Genomic DNA, 17,673 nt, shown 5'->3' on the forward strand with positions numbered 1-17,673 from the left:
ACTTCCTCATTTAGTTAAAGAGAATTTTTAATGGGAACACCATTTTCATTAAAAAAAAAAAAAAAAAAAAAAAAAAATTCCAAGCTTCACATCAATTACTAGCTGTCAATCAACCAATAACTACTTATACAACACAATCAACTCTTTTGGCTTGGTGGGCAGGACAGAAGAGCACATATTTGGCTGGGACCAAGAAAGTACATAAATGATGGGTGGGGGATGTAACTCAGTGGTAGGGAGGCTTGTCTAGCATAACATCCTGGGTTCCATTCTCTGCACTGAAAAAGAAAAAGATTATCTAACCTAAAACCAAAAGTAATAATAAAATATGGCTACAGGAATACATGGAAGGCAAGGAACAAGCTACTCTTAGATCAGAGAGAGTTCCTTGGAGCATGAAGGATTTGAACTCCGACTTGAGAAAGTCAGACTTGACTTCAGTCTCAAGAGAAACAGTAAGGAGGAGGCCATCCCAAGGCTGGCCTGAGGAAGCCACAAAGGTAAGCAGACTTGCTTCGGGGGAGCTTTCTCCAAGTGTCACAGGTCTCTAGCATAGAAAACGGAACATCTGGACTTTCAGGAGACATTAACCAACCCCGAGAGATTCCTAGACTGTGAATTCCTCCATCCAAGTATCTGTGTGAGATACACAATGAGGTACATGTTGCTTATCCCCTCGTAACCTTCTAAGCCTGGGAACTGGATTATCCAGGACTATTTTGGGAGAACTGCTTCTGATAGAACTTGCAGACAGAACTGAAGTCACCTCTTGGCACACAGAAACCATCTCTGTGTCACCTTACCCCACCCAGGGCCCTCGGGTCTGCTCACAAGAAGCCATGTGACCGCAAGGCCTCTACCGTACTGGAGACAACGAACGCAGTCCTCTTTCTCAACCCCGAAGTTCAAGGAGAAGCTGCCAGGAGTGGCTGGGGTGCGCACGGCGCCTCGCAGGCTGTTAGGAGACGCACTTCACTTATCACTTACCTCTCTGAGAACGGGTATGAAAAACGTCCCCACATTCCCGGGAAACAAATGTACTTCACAGGCAGGAAAAGCCGTAAGTCACCAGTGAAGAGGGGTATATATATATATATATATATATATATATATATATATATATACATACATATATATGTTTGAACTCAAACCAATGAGCTATCTGCCACCATCAAATAAAACAGAGGGCCGCCAGAGGGGGAATCGTGCCTTAACCCCACAGTCTCCCTGTCACACAGTAAGGGCACCTTTCTCTAAAGTGCGCACTCACTGCACATTCAAGTCCAATGTTCTAAAAAGGCCAGCCCTGCATTAACGGGTCAATGGCTTACGTGGCTTTGCTTTTTTTTCTCTCTTTATTATTTTTTTTCCCCTGGCTCTGAGAATCAAACCGAGGACCTCAGACCTGTTAGAAAAGTGCCCTACCTACCACTGGGCTGCATTTCATTTCACTCATGGAGGTCGCAGTCCTCACCCGAACACCTTTTCCACTCGCTCTAGTCTCCCTGGTAAGGTCAGCATAGACTACAGGCTTACGGGTACAATCAACAACATGAGGTGTTGGCTACAGAGCCTCGGCTTGGCAGAAATGTGTCCCGGGAGCTTATCAAACTCTCATAGAGAACTATAAAATGATAGCAAATGGAGAGGGAGGGTGTGTGTGTGTGTGTGTGTGTGTGTGTGTGTGTGTGTGTGTGTGTGTGTTTTAAGGTATAGCAATGTTTATTTAACCAAAAGAGAAGAAAGGATAAAGAAGATGAAATGATGAAACCATTCTACTTGTGATTAGGGAGCAGAATCTGGTGCGTAATAAAGCCTTTGAACGGGACCATCATGGAAAGCTGTGAGATGCTTTCCGAGATCTGTTGATCAAACTTCTAAAAACAGCAGTCATCATCAGGATATTTCCTCTCGCTACGATCCAGCGAAGGACGGACTCTCGGAGTGATTAGCAAAGAAGCGCAGTGCTCCACAAATGACCTGGGAGCCTTTCAAGTCTACAGGACAGCACCGTGGAATCAAAAGTGAAAATGAGTCCCAAAGTTCCCTGAACTTCTATGACTGTCGACCCACGAATCCTGTAAACACGTCTGTAGAGATGGTAGGAGGCTGTGAGGCAGGCAGAGGCAGGTATGTGCTGGAAGATCTAAGGCTTGAGGGGGAAGAGAGGGTGGGAGGGATGAGGAGGAGTAGGGCAAAGTTGGACACCCAGCAGAGGGGCCCTGAGGGCAGAGGGGAGGAGCTGGGTTTGGGCAGCAGGTGGGAGGCGCATGGAGAAAGTGGCTCCTGGGTAAGAAACAAGTGCAGCCCATTCTCAAAGGAACCTTGTCTTGCAGGTAAAAATACAGAGGCAGGAGGAGAAAGCCCGAGGGGCTGTGGGTAGACATCTATGGACAGAAAAGCATGGAACAGCTCCAGGAAGAACAGGAAAGTGAAAGGGATATTTGGCAGAGGAACTGGAGCCTAGCAAGGCCAGCCCAAGAGAACAGATTTCCGAGAGAGCCCCAGGATGCTGGGAGCCTGAGTGAGCTCACTGCACTGGGCAAGACTCCACGTTGCCTTTTTCCAGGTTATTTTGGAGGAAGCAGCTGCGGACCCAATACACTGAGAGTTGGGAGTGCTGGAGCTCTCCTGGGACCTCGCCACCAGGAGAGACGCCAGCATGGAAGCCCCGACTGCTACCACTGCAGCTGAATGTCCAGGGAGACTACAGACCTGAAAAGAAAACCCTAAGAGAGAGAATGAAGCATGGGAGGTATAGGTGTCAGCTAAGCTCAGACAAATAAGCTGAAGATCACAGGAGAGAAGGATTCATCAGCTATGGAAATCCTGGCTATTCCAAATGAAGACGACCCTAGCTCAGAGCTGAGGTTATCTGTTCCAGGATCACGTTTGCCGTGTTTACTTCCCTGCCAAGTATGTTTCAAAAACTCCACCCCGATGCAGAACACGCAATCTTAATAAACTACCACACAGATTTATTAAAAAACTCTATCTGTGTCTAATGTATTTCTCCGAGGTTTTAACACATGACAGACCTGAACTAATGAAGTTAATTCCTTCAGTTTGATCACTATTTGAGTGACTTCCAAGTGCAAAGTGGTATGCCCTGCCAGCTGCCAGGGGGGCTTCTGTCTTCCAAGTAGCTCGGTCAGTCGTTGGCATTCAGATTAGGGAAGCTGTACTCTTTCCCAAGGCTAGGGAACAGAGCAACTCACCGCCGAGGAAATACATTTTTCCAGCTACACATTCACAGCAAAGCAAGGCTCATATTAATAGCTGGTGACTGCGGACACTGCTGCGCATTCATCTCCAGGTTTATCCTATCCTGCTTTACCCCCAGGCACTCCTGTCACGACCGCAGCATGTCATGTTGTTACTTACTGCAACTGTAACTTGTAAAATTAAACTTCAGAACTGAGACAGGCTAAATGATTGCCTACTTTAAAAAAATATGTGTATGTATAATTTACATACCACTTCAGATAAGCTCTTAAATTACGAGCCCTAAAAGTCAAAACTGTCACCATTTTTAAAAAGCACAGGTTTAGTACTGCAGTTCTTCCTTGCACAGAAAGACCCGTGTGTGTGTGTGTGTGTGTGTGTGTGTGTGTGTGTGTGTGTAGTTTTCTAAACAGTATTTTGCACTGTCTGTTACAATCTGCTTTTCAGGCTTTATGGAGAACAATTTACTTCTCCCACACTATATTTCTATGCTCTAAGAAGGACCATGAAATAGCTTAAAACTCACATATTTGCTAAAAAACAGATTAGTAATATAAAATTATTTCTACTTGGGTCAGTGACATGGGTCACAAGCTACCATGCCCGACGCGACCTGAGTTTGACCCCTGGGACCCACATGGTGCAGGAAGAAAACGGACTCCTGAATGCATGCACATATACATGTGTTCACATACACATGAACACGCAATAAATAAAAAGGTTATTAAGATACTTTTACATACTAAAGTAGAGAATGACCAGAGAAACATCTGAACACCTACCGCGTACACTGTGGGGGGTCTTCACACCTGTATCATCTCCCACAACCCTCCACTCGCTGGAGGGTGGAGTCTGCCCTATAATCATTTCCAAAACAGTATTTTTGAAGAGATGTACTTTTTCATGAAACTAAGTCTAAGCCCTCCATTATCGGAGTGAATTCTTATTTACAAGATGTCTGGGTGGCTTTACACAGTCAACTGGGTCCTGAAAAGCTGGACGCAAATCAACTGTTACGTGAAAATCACTTTCACGTAAAATTGCATTGTAAGAGCGAATATGCCAAGCCTCGCCTCTGACTGACAATTGGCAGAGGGCTTGCTGAAACTCTCCTGTTCAGGCCCGTGCATAGCCTCAACCCCACAACTCTGGTCAGTTTAGGTTTCATGAGTTAAGCCATGAGGAGACCCAGAAGTACACAGTTTAAAGGAGTACCCACAGCCTGAGACATCAGCAACCCAGCAGGAAGAAAAAAAATACATTCAGGACACACAAAGCGATGCCACGCCCCCTGGTACTCAATTCTAACAAGCTGAAGGAAAACAAAGCACTTTCTTACAAGACCATTCTGTTAACTAACATTCTTCTTCCACAGGGTCTGGCCAGAATTACCATCATAGTCTATCCTCAAACTCGGGCTGGAAGAAAACTTGGAAGGATACAAAAGCCCATGACCTTTGTATTCAAATGTGCTTTGCCACAAAAGGTGTTTATATGGCTACCAGTTATATAGATGAGTTCAAACGGAGCCTGGGGTGATCGGTACACTTAGGTCTCGCTGTATAAATGTCCTCTGCATCTTTCTGACTTAAGGGAAGCATGGGGACACTTGGCTTTTGACATCTTCCCTGATAAAGAGCATGCGTTAGAAGTGGAGAAACAAGAGCCTAGAGCAAGCCACTGGGACACAACCTTGAGCAAAGGTTGCTCAGTGCCAAATCCAACACCATACTAAAACACCGCAGCCTGGACATGGTACGAGGTGTGAACCCTCTTCGTCCTTGGTAGTGTGTGTGAATCAGTCACAACAGACAGAACCAATGAATGGAGAAGTTCTTCATTCATATCTTGTGACTCTTCAAGAGATTCAAGTCACTTCTTTTAAGTGTGTGTGTGTGTGTGTGTGTGTGCGCGCGCGCGCGCGCGCGCACACACACGCAAGAGACAGAGAGAGTGCCCAGGCACATCTGATCTGAAGGATGGAAAACAACCTGACAACCTCAGGTGTCATCTTCAGGAACTTGGTCCACCTCCTTTGACAAGATCCCATCAAACCACTTTATACGGTGCCCTATCAGCTCCCAGAAATCCATGCAAAATGACTAAGGGAGGTAGGTTAGAGAAGAGTAAATTACTAGCCAAGAAAGCAAAATTATCAGGGTTGTTGTTTTGTTTGTTTGTTTGTTTGTTTGTTTGTTTTCAGCTAAAGAAGAAAGGAGGAAGCTAAGGACATTGGGATCCTTCTGGAATGAACTTTTTCCGGCTGGACGATGTGGATCCTCTCTACCACACAAGTGGGCGGAGGGCAAGTGGAATGTATGTTCTAAGGGAGAAGGGGTGTATGGGTAGAGTTTGTACAAACTAGATAAGAGCGGGAGGACAGAGGGACCTCAGCCCCCAAGACATTCTCCCATCAAAGGGTCCAGAGCACCCGTTCCCGCTGCCTTCCTAACTGTCCTGCTCTCTAAGCCTAGTCTGCCCAGTACCAGACGTTAGGAGAGATTACATTTCAATGCTGCACCTCTGGTCTCCGAAGTGCTGATTCCAGCATAGTTTCCAAATTTAAATACGCTGGCTTGTGTTATCCCACCGACCCTTCCTTCCTTAGAAGTAGGAAAACAAACAGATGATGGTGTCCAGATTAATTTCCAAATCCCATCAACTGGATTTCCAGACAGCCAACACAGCCCATACCCCAGCTCCAGAAGTAGGAAAAAGGGTGGAAACCCCCAAATTCTGCACCTAGGACTTCACCCACCCTTCGTAACCATCACCTCATCTTCCCCCATCGGAGCTGAAGCAGTCCAGGCCCACACCAGGCGCTTGGGTCATCCTGGTCTATCCCAATTCCACCAAACTCAAAGGTCATTCTCCTTAGGTAGAAAGTGAACCCATCGCTCCCTTGAATTGGAAGGTGTTCCTTAGAACCATGTGCGTAAGGAGCTTGTCAGTTCCCCCACGCGTCTAAAAAGGAAAAAAAAAAAAAAAAAAGAAGTCCTGCAGGACATCTGTGGCCAAGCGGCCCCCCTCCCAATGTCTGAGTCAGAGTAGAGCGTCTTCACTGAGCTTCTGGTTGATCAGGGTGTATCACTTTCAGAGCAGCTCAGTAACCGAACTTAGGGCTGTCTTCCAGCCACGCAGAGCACAAGCTCTATTTTAAAACTCTTTTCCGAACTCACAGACGAGGAAGGTATCTCATAGGTTGTCAACTTCCTACTGGAAACAAATCACTTCCCTCTCAAACTGCGCTTGCTATCTCTCGAGATGAATGCGTGTTCGGGTGTGTGTATATTTTTATCTCTGGCCAAGCAACTCTATAAAGCGAAGGAAGGCACCCCCAAATGGTATTATCAACATGCCTGAGCCATTCAGGGCCTTCACAAGAGGAATGAATGGGCGATGGAAGCCTTTCAGCCTAAGGACTTCTCCCACACAAACATTAAATATGGGCAAAAAGGAAAAAAAAAAGGATCTCTCTCTGGAGGGAGGGGGCAGGGTGGATGATAAGGAAGGACATTAAGCAGCTGAGCAAAGGCAGCCCAGGCGCCGCCGCCGCCGCCGCGGCACTTCTCCTCGAACTGCCTGCAGAGGGGAGAGAAATCTGCTCCTGGAATATAAGCAAGCACCCTCGGGCGGCCGCGCAAGGGCACAAATAATAAATACACCCAGGAAGGCAAACAGATGTACAGAAAACAAGCCACCCCGAAAAGGTCAAAACTTCAGAAATCCCGGAGATCACATCACCCACATAAACGCACCATCAGTGGGAGCGAGCGAAGGGACCTGGAGACTTAGCAAAAGATTCTAAATTTGGGTGTTTTTTTTTTCTCTCTCTCTCTCTCTCTCTCTCTTCCCAGCTCCTGCTTGCAAAGTAACAGTGGCTACAGGCAAAGCTCGAGAGAGAGCAGGAAGGCTGAGGGCGGCGCGGGGTGCGGGTGGGAAGGGAGGGGTGTCTCACACCAGCCACCCAGGCCTCGATGTGACGAAAGTCGTCAGCAGCCCTAACCGCATCCCAACCCCTCCACCCAGCAAGCAGACGCCCCCCCCCCCCCCCCCCGCAGCTCCCCCAGCCTGGCTCCGGTCCCTTGCAGCGGGCAGCCCCAGCAGCCCCGCAGCGGCAGCAAGCAGCAGCAGCAGTAGAAGCAGCAGCCCAGCCCGGGCAGAGTGCCGGCAAACGCCAGGATCGCGGCTCCCATCCTTTCGGCAGACAACCCCCCCCCCCTCCCGCGCCCCGGCCTCCCTCCTCGCCCACCCGGGATGCCCAGCGCGCCGGCGGTGGCTCCCGCTTACCTTGGGCGCTCGCGGGGGGGGGCTGAAGGTGGCAAGCCCCCCGCCCCCCGCCCCTGGCCTCCTCGCCTGCGCTCTTCCTCCCTCCTCCACGTCCTCCTCCTTCCTACAGTGTGGCCGGGGCTCCCCCTCCTCCCCGCCGCCTGGAGTAAAAGCAGAAAACCCCGGAGCCGGGCCCGCGTGCGTGCGTGCGGGAAGGCGGCGTGCGGCCAGCTCTCCAGTCACTGAGCGCGGCGCGCCCGCTCGCAACTAAAGTGTGAAAGAAGCGGTGGCCGCGGCGGCCGCGCCACGGAACAGCCCCCCGGGAGTGGGCAGGGAGCGAGCGGGAGCTGGCAGACTCCGGAGCGAGGAGGGAGGGGACCTCCGCGCCCAGTCGCTCACTCGAGGGGCGGGGGCAGCCAGACACTCCCCCGCCGCCCGTCCCCTCCCCTCCCCTCCCGTCCCCTCCCCTCCCCGGCTCCCGCGCGCGTCCGGCTCTCCTCCCCCGGGGCGGGGCCTGCGGGGGCCGCCGGGCGCGGCGCTCCGGGAAGAGGGGCCCCGGGCGGCCGGGACTGCGGGGAGGGAGGAGGGTAGGCAAGCTGGAGGATGTCTGTCTGCTTGTGTGCGTGTGTGCGCGTGTGCTGTGCGTGTAGGGAGAAGGGGAGCGAGCCCAGTGTGTGTGTGTGTGTGTGTGTGTGTGTGTGTGTGTGTGTGTGTGTGTGTGTGTGTGTGTGTGTGTTGCAAGGAAGGGCCGACTGCGTGTCTGTGGCGGGTGTGGGTGCAGCGGGAGGGTGGTGTGTGTGTGTGTGTGTGTGTTGCATGGAGGGCGAGGTGTGTCCGTGTGTGTGATTTCGCGCGCACCCATGCTGGAGGGAGGGCAGACCCACATAGGAAGGCTCTGTCTTGGCTGGCCTTCCCGGGGCCTGTCACTCGGTTGGTGGCATGGGAACCGAGGGAGGCTTCATAGGAGGGGGGGAGGGGGGGAACGTCTGTCCTGCAGATCCAGAGACCCGGGCCCCCTACGAGAGGGGCTGTGCCTGCTCAAAGCTGACTCGGGGAGGCTGCACCGCCTCGCCCTACCCCTCCCAAGCCGGGCTGGGACGGCCGCAGCCAAGGCCACGAGGCCCGCCTCTGAACGTCCCCACCTTGCCTCGGAGCTGCAGCGCCTGCAAGATGAATGAAGGAAGCTTCTGCGACTTAGGAAAAGCCAAAAGCTGCTGGGAAAGACGCGGACGCCCTGCTCTGCTTTCCCCCACCCTCCCGGGCATCCTAGGGCAGAAAGGGCGAGGCCGGGCCATCTGAGAGATTGACAAGGGACCCAGAAAGATCCCCCCCCCGCCAGCGGGCCGGTTCTTTGTGGACCCCCACAATTTCCTTCCTTGGGGAAGGACTATTTGTCTCCTCATCCCAGGCATACTGGGCATTTCGTGTGCACACTGAATAATTGATCTTTCTGCACTGATAGCCTTTGCCTGTCTTTTGTGCAGCTTCCCCGCGCTTCACTGCCCCTTCATTGCCTTAGACACGTGAGGAATGCCAGGCTCCCAGAGCGAGGACACCCAAGAAAACAATGGGGGTAAAAGATCCTCCCCAGACCTCACCGATTACACACACAACCGAATCGCTTTCCACATTCAGCCAGGATGAAGTTGGAAGACCGAACAAGACACAGCTGTGACAGTGATAGGACCCTTAATTGAAAAGTAAATTCGTAATTTGGCTTAATGAAATGAGCTGAAAACCCACCCATTAGTGTCTGGGAAAACCGGCCTCTTTATTTTTAAACTCAAATTCTTTTTTCATCTCTTTTTCGACTTCAAAGGCTAATGTTAACTTGTTCATGAAACTCAACTTGGATTGCGGTTTTTCTTTTTGTTTTTTGTTTGTTTGTTTATTTTGGGTTTTTTTTTGTACCCATATTTTAGTTTATTTTTTCTTTTTGTAATCTGGATTTGTAGCTAGCTCCTTGGAAGGGAGTGGCTAGGAAAGGACCTTGCTTGTCGGAATTTTTATCAGCTTTTCTTTCTGCAAAATGGGATTGATAGTAGCCTCTTTCTCATAAGAAAATAAACAAGGCAAGACGAAAACAAACTGAGGGGGCATTTCAAGTCAGATACTTTCTAACATAAGAAATAAACAAACAGGAGTGGTTACTTTCAATAATAGCATGCTTCTTTTTGTCCTCTCCAAGTGCCTTCTTGAAGTGGGTGGGTGTTGCTGCTGAGTTTATCCAAATGTAGTCCACCATTCTCTGGGATGTTTAGGACATTGCCCACAGCTTCTCTAACAATAAAATGAAAGAAATATATAACCAGTGTGCAGATGTGTGTGTGTGTCCGTCCATGCCAACATTTACATAAAAGGAACTGTTAATATTCTGATTTGTCCCTTGAAATCCCACCCCTTGGCACTGCCATGTTCCTGACATAAAAGCCTCATTCTAAGGAAAAACTCCTCCTCTTCCTCTGTCTCTCTTTTCTGCTTTTCCTTCCATGAGTTATGCACCATTGATCTCTCTCTCTCTCTCTCTCTCTCTCTCTCTCTCTCTCTCTCTCTCTCTCTCTCTCTCTCCTCCCCCTCTTTCCTATCTTTCTCTTAATCTCTCTATTATAATAAACTCTCCATGTGGATGCAGGGGCTGGGTTGTGAATTACTGGCCACAGTCATGGTCATGCCCGCATGGCGAGCATCTGCCCAGCATGCCAGCATGTTTCCCTGCATGGGCAGGATACCCTCGGGGGTCCCCCGCAATAATTCATAACATTGGCGCCCAACATCGCCAGGCAATCCCACTGCTTTCTCCTGCCTGCGGGCAATCTGAAGAACTCTGGGATCCTGGACCACCCGCCATTTTTCAGGCTCTTCAGGGGAAGAGCATGGCAGGGAACTCTTCACCCTACTGGACTGGTTAAGGAGCCTTCCTTCCCTTCTGGCCATTTCCCCACAAGTGGGGACTCATCTTGTTTAGCTTGCTGGTACCACGTGTCTTTCAGGCCCGGTCCCTATGCAATGGCATGTGGAGCCGGCTTGTGCCCACTCAATGGCCCCTTAGCCTTTGTGACGATGGGCCATTGGCTATCTTGCACTGTTATCGTTGGCCCTGGCTGACCCTCTGGGACGCCGGAGGTCAGTCCGATAGGCCTTATACCTCACTGTGTAAAAATGTGCCTATGCCCCCCCCCCTCCACCACCGCTCCACCACGGCCGCTGACCCACGGCTTGGGTTCATTCCCCTGTGGCTGCTTACACGTGCTGCAGTCTGGGGTCTCTCTCTCTCTCTCTCTCTCTCTCTCTCTCTCTCTCTCTCTCTCTCTCTCTCTCTCTCTCTCTCTCCCACCCGGCTGCACTGCTACTTCTCCATCTTTCCTTCACAAAGTCTATTTCCTATGTGGGAATGAAATGTATGATTGATAGGGCCATCTATATTTCTTTCTGACTGACTTTTAAATACTTCAATTATCTGTTCCTTATCTGCTCAGTTTATTTTGTGAAAGAAAAAAAACCCCACATGAACAGGCCGTCAGGCAGCATATTTGATAGGGGAGATCACATGATCAGGCAGTGCCATCTTAAATAAGGGCAACCACATGGTCTAGCTACCATCTTGGCTAAGGTCAAAACAGGCAGATCACGTGACCTAACCACCATCTTTACCGAGAGCAGCATGGGCGGGGCACCCAGCACTCAGGCCATCAGTATGGAGGGAGGTTAGGGAATTGCTTCCCACTGTGCATTGCTTTACTATCATTTATGGGGCCAAAGAAAAGTCCTCTGTCCTTGGCCTGGCGTTCCCCAGCTGCCTCCCTCCGGCTTGAGCCCTCTGGGCCAGGCAGAGGTCCAGTCATGGCCTGGTGTTCCTTCCAGCTGCTCATGTGGGTGGGGCGTGGAGATGGATGTGCTTCCCTCCAGGGCATCAGCGGAACCACGTGCAGGCGGTTTAATTATATGAAGACTTTAAATTTCAGATTTTAGCATTAATACAGTTTTGATACACTTTGGGTCACAAGATCAGGATTTTTAGTTTTCCTTGGTTACTCATTACTTGATTTTCGACTACATGATTTCAGTACTGATTAATGATACTAATTTATCTAAAACTTTTTTTTTTTTCCTCACCTGTCTATTCCTGACAGGTGAGGTATTTCTCACCCTCCTAGTCTCCCTTTCCCAATCACTAAGACCATGGGCCAAAAGAGTTGAAATAAGTTCGAATTTTAACTCTGTCTCTAGTCTGTATCTGTTCCAGTGAGGTTCCATCTGGCTGACTAACTTCAGCCTGTGACACATGATCTTGCTAAAGGTTGATCTGGTCCAGCCAAACATAATTATTTTTTTTCTCCACAGCTAGGTCAGAGTCCTGACCACCTGAATCCTGTTTCAGCTTGAAGCAGCTATAGAGAATACGTTGTCCTGTGCTCCCTGTTCCCAGGACAGGCTGTGCGGCTAGGTTAGGGATGGAAACTAATGGGGAAATGTCTTTCTGTGCTCTGTGAATATGTATTGCTCTGATTGGTTGTTAAAGCCATTTGGCCTATGGCAAGGCAGCTTAGAGGCAGGCAGGAAATTCAAAGAGAGAGACAGGAAGAGGGGGGACATGCCCGCAGCTGCCCAAGGAGCAACATGTAATGGGACGCAGGTAAAGCCACGAACCATGTGGCCATATGTAGATTAATAGTTATGGGCTAATTTAAGATAAAAGAGCTAGCTAGCAAAAAGCTTGAGCCATGGCCATGCAGTTATAATTAATATAAGCCTCTGTGTGTTCACTTGGGTCTGAGCAGCTGCAGGACTGGCAGGTGACAGAGATTTATCCTGACCTAGACCAGGCAGGACACAGGAAAACGTCTAGCTACAGGGAACCTTGGCACAGAGTCCACCAAGAGGGTCCTTTTCCTCTTCTCAGAGGCTCCTTTTTTCAGAGTTGGGCTGCACCCTGACTCACAAGCCCCTTTTCTCCTGTTCTCATTCAGCCTTGGGATCTCTCCCCTGTCACTCTTCTTTGCCTCCTCAGGAGACAGCAAATCCTAGCCTTATGGAAACTGCTAAGATATGGGAGACTTAGGGAATACTAGCTGATAGTCAGCCATTCATACCTAAGGCAGTCCTCAAATGCTCAGAGATCTGCAGAATATGGCATTTAAAATCTTAATTAAAAAAACCTTATTATATCAGGCAGAGACTCCCAGATCCTAACAGTGACCAAAGGTCTCCAAAGAAGATGTCTCCATCTGGACAATGGCAACACTGACCTCTGGGCAAGTTGCCCAAATGAGACACCTGCCACCAGGACCCGGCCCAGACTGTGGACAAACAGCAGGGTATCGGGAAATTGATTGCACCCCTCTTTGCCTAGATAAAATAAGATCAGCGTTCCCTATGTTCCACTTCCATGGGAAAAACTCCCACCTCATGGTCCTGATGGGTTGAAGAGTGAGGCTGATCTGATACTTCTGCCAGTGATGTAGAGACCTGGGTATGGCTGACAGGGTATGGACTGGTCCCTGTCACTTCAATAGATTCAAAAGCTGCTTGGTCTGCACTCAGATATGATTTATCCTTCTCGGATCTCTGATTCCAATTGATAAACAGGGTTTGCTTCAGCTGCCTTCTCAGTTCTCTATGTAAAATTCACAGGTCCCCCTCTCCTAGGACTACGGTAACTAACCTTGTTACCAGATCAGATAAACTCACAGAACAAATTTCAATGTAACTTTTTACTACTGATTGCTCTCGGTATATCCTGGTTTGTTTATATGAAGATAGGAAAGCTGTCTCATTTCTTAAGTTTATCCTCAGATCTGACAGTGTTTGATGACCCAAGACTACGAGCGCTTTGATAGCTTATTAATAAGTTTCCTGTTAAAAATCTATTCCAGCTGTCTTACAGATACCTACAGGTTCCTGGGAAAAGTTCTGGTACTCCATCAAAAAATCTGGTCTGATGAAAACTAACAATCTCCAGAGCCCATTTCTGATCCCACCTATTTTTCAGGCATATTTTGCAGATTCGTTGTTCCCACCTGACCTCCAGAGAAATAGCAGATGCCATGGCTTCTATACTCCTGATTTGGCATGCCATTTCCCTCCAAGCTCCTGGAACACCCACTGCTGCAACCTGCCTCCTCAGCTCCCTCAAGGAACGTTCCTGAGATCTTCCGTCGTGTGTGATTTCCATTTCCCCCTTCCCCACTTCACCCCATGTCAGCTTGAAGTAGCATCGAGAATTCAGCACCCTTGTTCCCCCCCTCCCATAACTCACCTCTTTTTGTAATAATCAAAACAGAGGAATGTTAATATTCTGATCTGCCCTTTGAAATTCCACCCCTTGACACCACCCTGCATCCTGAAGTAAAAGCCTCATTCTAAGAAAAAATTCCTCCTCTCTCTCTCTCTCTCTCTCTCTCTCTCTCTCTCTCTCTCTCTCTCTCCCCCTCCTCCACTTTTTCTACCATGAGGTACTCACCCTCATCCTCTCACTCCCTCTCTCTCTCTCTCTTATCATCTCTTTCCTTCATCTCTCTATTATAATAACTTTCCACAGGGATGCAGTGTCTGAGTTGTGAATTACTGGCCACTGCCGCCATGCCTGCATGGCGTACATCTGCCCAGCATGTTTCCCTGCACATGCAGGATACCCTCGGGGTCCCCACCCCAGTAATAATTCATAACAGGAACATTGAGGACCACATACTCTATTCTTCTCCTCCCCTCTCCTTCCCTCATCTGCACAGACCACCCTAGAGGGACTGAGCTCTCTGATGTAGACCTGTCTTGTATCCTCTTTCTTCTGGTCTCCAACACGGGCTGGTACTGGAGATTTCCTGAGCTGAAATCTCTGAGGTTGGCCCATGACCTAAAATCCTCTGAGGTAACAGAAGGCCACAGAGCAAACACTTCTGTACATGTACCTCTGAAAGCCCACCCCATTGTGTGAACTTTTAAAGCTGGTTTGAAAATTAGTCAAGCTAGTACAGGTCTCTTGTGATGTTGCTGTTGTTCTGAATATCTCATGTAGTCTGTTTGCCTTGAATTATCTTCCAACTTCTTCCCAAATGCTGAGATCTCTGGGATGTGTCACCACACCAGGATGTGACCTTTTTTTGAATGTGAAAAACTTAGCTAGATATGAAGAAAATAAAAACCGCCATACTTACACCATCCAGAGAGAAGCACTTGGTAAGTTCTTCAAGCATGACAATTCCCCTTTTGTTTATTTTACTGTTATTTGGTCAACACATATTTAGTAAGCACCTTGTTAGGGGGCTGGAAAAATTTTCAGGTCCCAGTTACAATACACCATTAGAGTTATTTGTTCCTCAGAGGAACTATTCATTTGAATCTCATTATTAAATGTCCATACTGACCCCGGGCAATCTAGTTTCATAAGGCGTGAAGAGTTACAATTTCAAACCATTTTTAAGATTAACATTTTAAAAAAATCATTAAAAATCTCCTTAAGAAGGGTTCATATACATGGAGGCCATATGTAAGTCTCATGAGGGTTTTAGCAAGCTTACCTATTGGTAGAATTCTTACAGAAACGAATGACTTTGGTAAACATTACTTCAAACTACACACCAACTCCTTGTTTTGCATGGGGTCTCTAAACACCTACCTCATCTCCCTGGAGCCCCAGATTTGACAGTGATGAGAGTATGGAGCACCATCACCTCGTCACACACAGCCATCACGGTGACCGCCGCAAAATAAGGTGGGGGGCCTGGCCTCTAAGCCTGATGACTTGAGTTTGGTCCTAGAAACTCAGGGGGTGGAAGGAGAGAACTGACTCACAAGTTGTCCTCTTACTCCCTGGGGTAAGCTGTGTCATGTGCCTGTGCACACAAATAAATACGAATAAGTAAATAATGGAAAGAGAGAACTGACTTCTGGAAGTTGTCCTCTGATCTCAGGACATACATGAACACACACACACACACACACACACACACACACACACACACACACACACACAAATGAATGAATCTTTTTAAAAAAAACTTCCAAGATGCAGTCATCATCGTCATAATTTTTCCTGTTCCTAAAACTTTTGCTTATGAATATTTAGCTTCATACAGCCATTCCTATAGCACATCTTCTTAAGTTTCTTTCTTGTTTTAAAATATAATTGTATCATGGACTGTGTGGTTTTTCAAATTCATATATTGAACCTAACTCCTGATGTGACGGTGTTAGAAGGTAGGACCTTTGGGAGGTGGTTGGACATAGATGAGGTCTTCAAAGCGGCCTCCTAATGCTCATGATGGGATCAGTGCCCTGATGGGAACAACCAAGCATTCTGCTCTCTCCCCTCCCCCATAGGAGCACAGAATGAAGGCACCTATTTAAGCCCCAGGGAAGGTTCCTATCAAAATCCTGTCCATACTGGTATCATGATCTTGGGACTTGAGCCCCCCAAACAATGAGAAGTTAATTTTTGACATCTAAGTCACCCAGTCTATGATGTTTTGCTATGGTTCTGAGCTGATTGTGACATACAGATTCCTTTTCCCTTTGAATACAAAAAGGAAACCCAGAGAAATATATAAGATGAAGAAAAGATAGTAAAGCAATGCCCTGTTCTTCTAGAGCATCTCATAACAAGGAACTGGTTTTATGTGGTTTAGTTCCAAGAGGCTTTTTCCAATATAGTTAATTTTTCGGAATAATCAGAGGTGGGTAGCTTTGGTAGGATAATTCAAACACAAATGACCCTCAAATGTCCTGAAATTATCTCCTCATGTCTGCCTTGATTACGTGCTGTGTGTCATGTGTACATTGTGTAACCCATAATAACTGTAGGCTAACTCCCTGCTCCCGCCCATCACCACAGTCAGATGCTAATGTGTTGAACCTTCCCATGCAGATACAAAGACAAGTTCGGAAAGGTGGAATGAAGTCATAAAGTGGCCAAATCTTATTATATCCGTGCCTGACTGAGCCCATGCTTCAAGAAACATATTTTCTTTTCCTTCTGATCTATTTTTCTGTCTTATTTTTATTTGCCCTCCAAAGCCAAATTCAGACTCTTGAGTCAAAGAAGAAGACAAAGAAGGAGAAGAAGAAGGAAAAGGAGAAGAAAAGAAAGAGAGAGAAAAAGTTCTATCTGAGTGATCACCATCCCTCCAGTATCATCCACTGGTCCCTTTTCCACTTGCTGAATGGCACACAGCTTTACACTCCTGGGAACCTTTCACACCCATCTTTTATATTAGTTTCACCCTCAAAATCAGCAGCTAAAGTCTTAAGAATGGGGGTATGGTATAAAATTTATACACGCAGACAAAGTGACCTATGTGCATTTGAAGACTGGGAGCTGCTTATGTGTTTTGATTATAATGCATCATGTGAAGGACACGCAGCTCCCGCATGGCTCCAGGTTAAATCAGCCTAGAGAGTTTAAAGTCAGTGCCAACAACTTGTTAATGGCTCTCTAATTGGCCTTTCAACAATGTGTGAATTACTCTGAGTAACCTGCTCTTCTAGATCTGAAAATTATAGCTCTTATATTTATTTTTCCTTGGGTTTCTCCTTAGGGTATATATTTTCTTTTATCTTGTTTTCACAAGTTGGGGAAGGTAGACCAAAATATCCATACTTGAAGCCAGGAGTTTCAGAGCGGTAATCAGGACTGAGATTCAAGCAAGGGTGGGTGTGAGGTGCACAAGGAGGGCTGACCCGAACTCTCAGGACTGCCTGCTTCCTTCCTTTTGTGCTTCACGGTTTTTGCTTCGCTCAGATGTTGGAGGTTCGTGAGGTTAGTTTTCCAGTATGGAGCCTCTTTCTCCCAGGTTCTGCAGATCCGCTCTTCTCTCTTGAGTCTGACAAGGATCCCCGGATGCCCGAGTCATTTGGTTCTTGCAAATCTTTGCTGAGGGAATGTCCTGCTTCCGTTTTCCTTGTGCCAATAGCATTCCTGTTTCACCCATGGTCTCACGCTCCAGGCTGCTGAAGTCTGTGAGGCAGGCTGTGTGATTCCCACAATGCTCTGGCTCAACGCACCCTTGAGGAGGCTCCGGGGGATTTACCCATGAAGTTGCCATGTTCCTCTAGTCTTAATGGCAACAGCAAACGCCAGCACTCCTAAAGCTAAGGAATTATGACACAGCCCGAAGAATGTAAGATAAAGAAGAGAAATTGGGAGAGGAGAACAGGAAACAGAAACAAGCCCCCAACTTTGCCTCT

At 47.9% G+C, this 17,673-nt stretch overlaps 1 protein-coding gene across 1 annotated transcript in view; it reads right to left on the reverse strand.

The window, feature by feature from the left end:
- The window catches only part of C11H1orf21 (chromosome 11 C1orf21 homolog), a 202,202-nt gene extending 194,334 nt beyond the window's left edge, over window positions 1-7,868 (reverse strand). The window contains exon 1 of the mRNA XM_076547612.1: window positions 7,516-7,868. The gene's annotated coding sequence lies outside the window, so the exon portion shown is untranslated. The remainder of the gene's footprint in view (window positions 1-7,515) is intronic.
- Window positions 7,869-17,673: the final 9,805 nt, after the last annotated feature.

Source organism: Peromyscus maniculatus, chromosome 11, assembly GCF_049852395.1.
Source record: "Peromyscus maniculatus bairdii isolate BWxNUB_F1_BW_parent chromosome 11, HU_Pman_BW_mat_3.1, whole genome shotgun sequence".
Classification (NCBI taxonomy): Eukaryota; Metazoa; Chordata; class Mammalia; order Rodentia; family Cricetidae; genus Peromyscus; species Peromyscus maniculatus.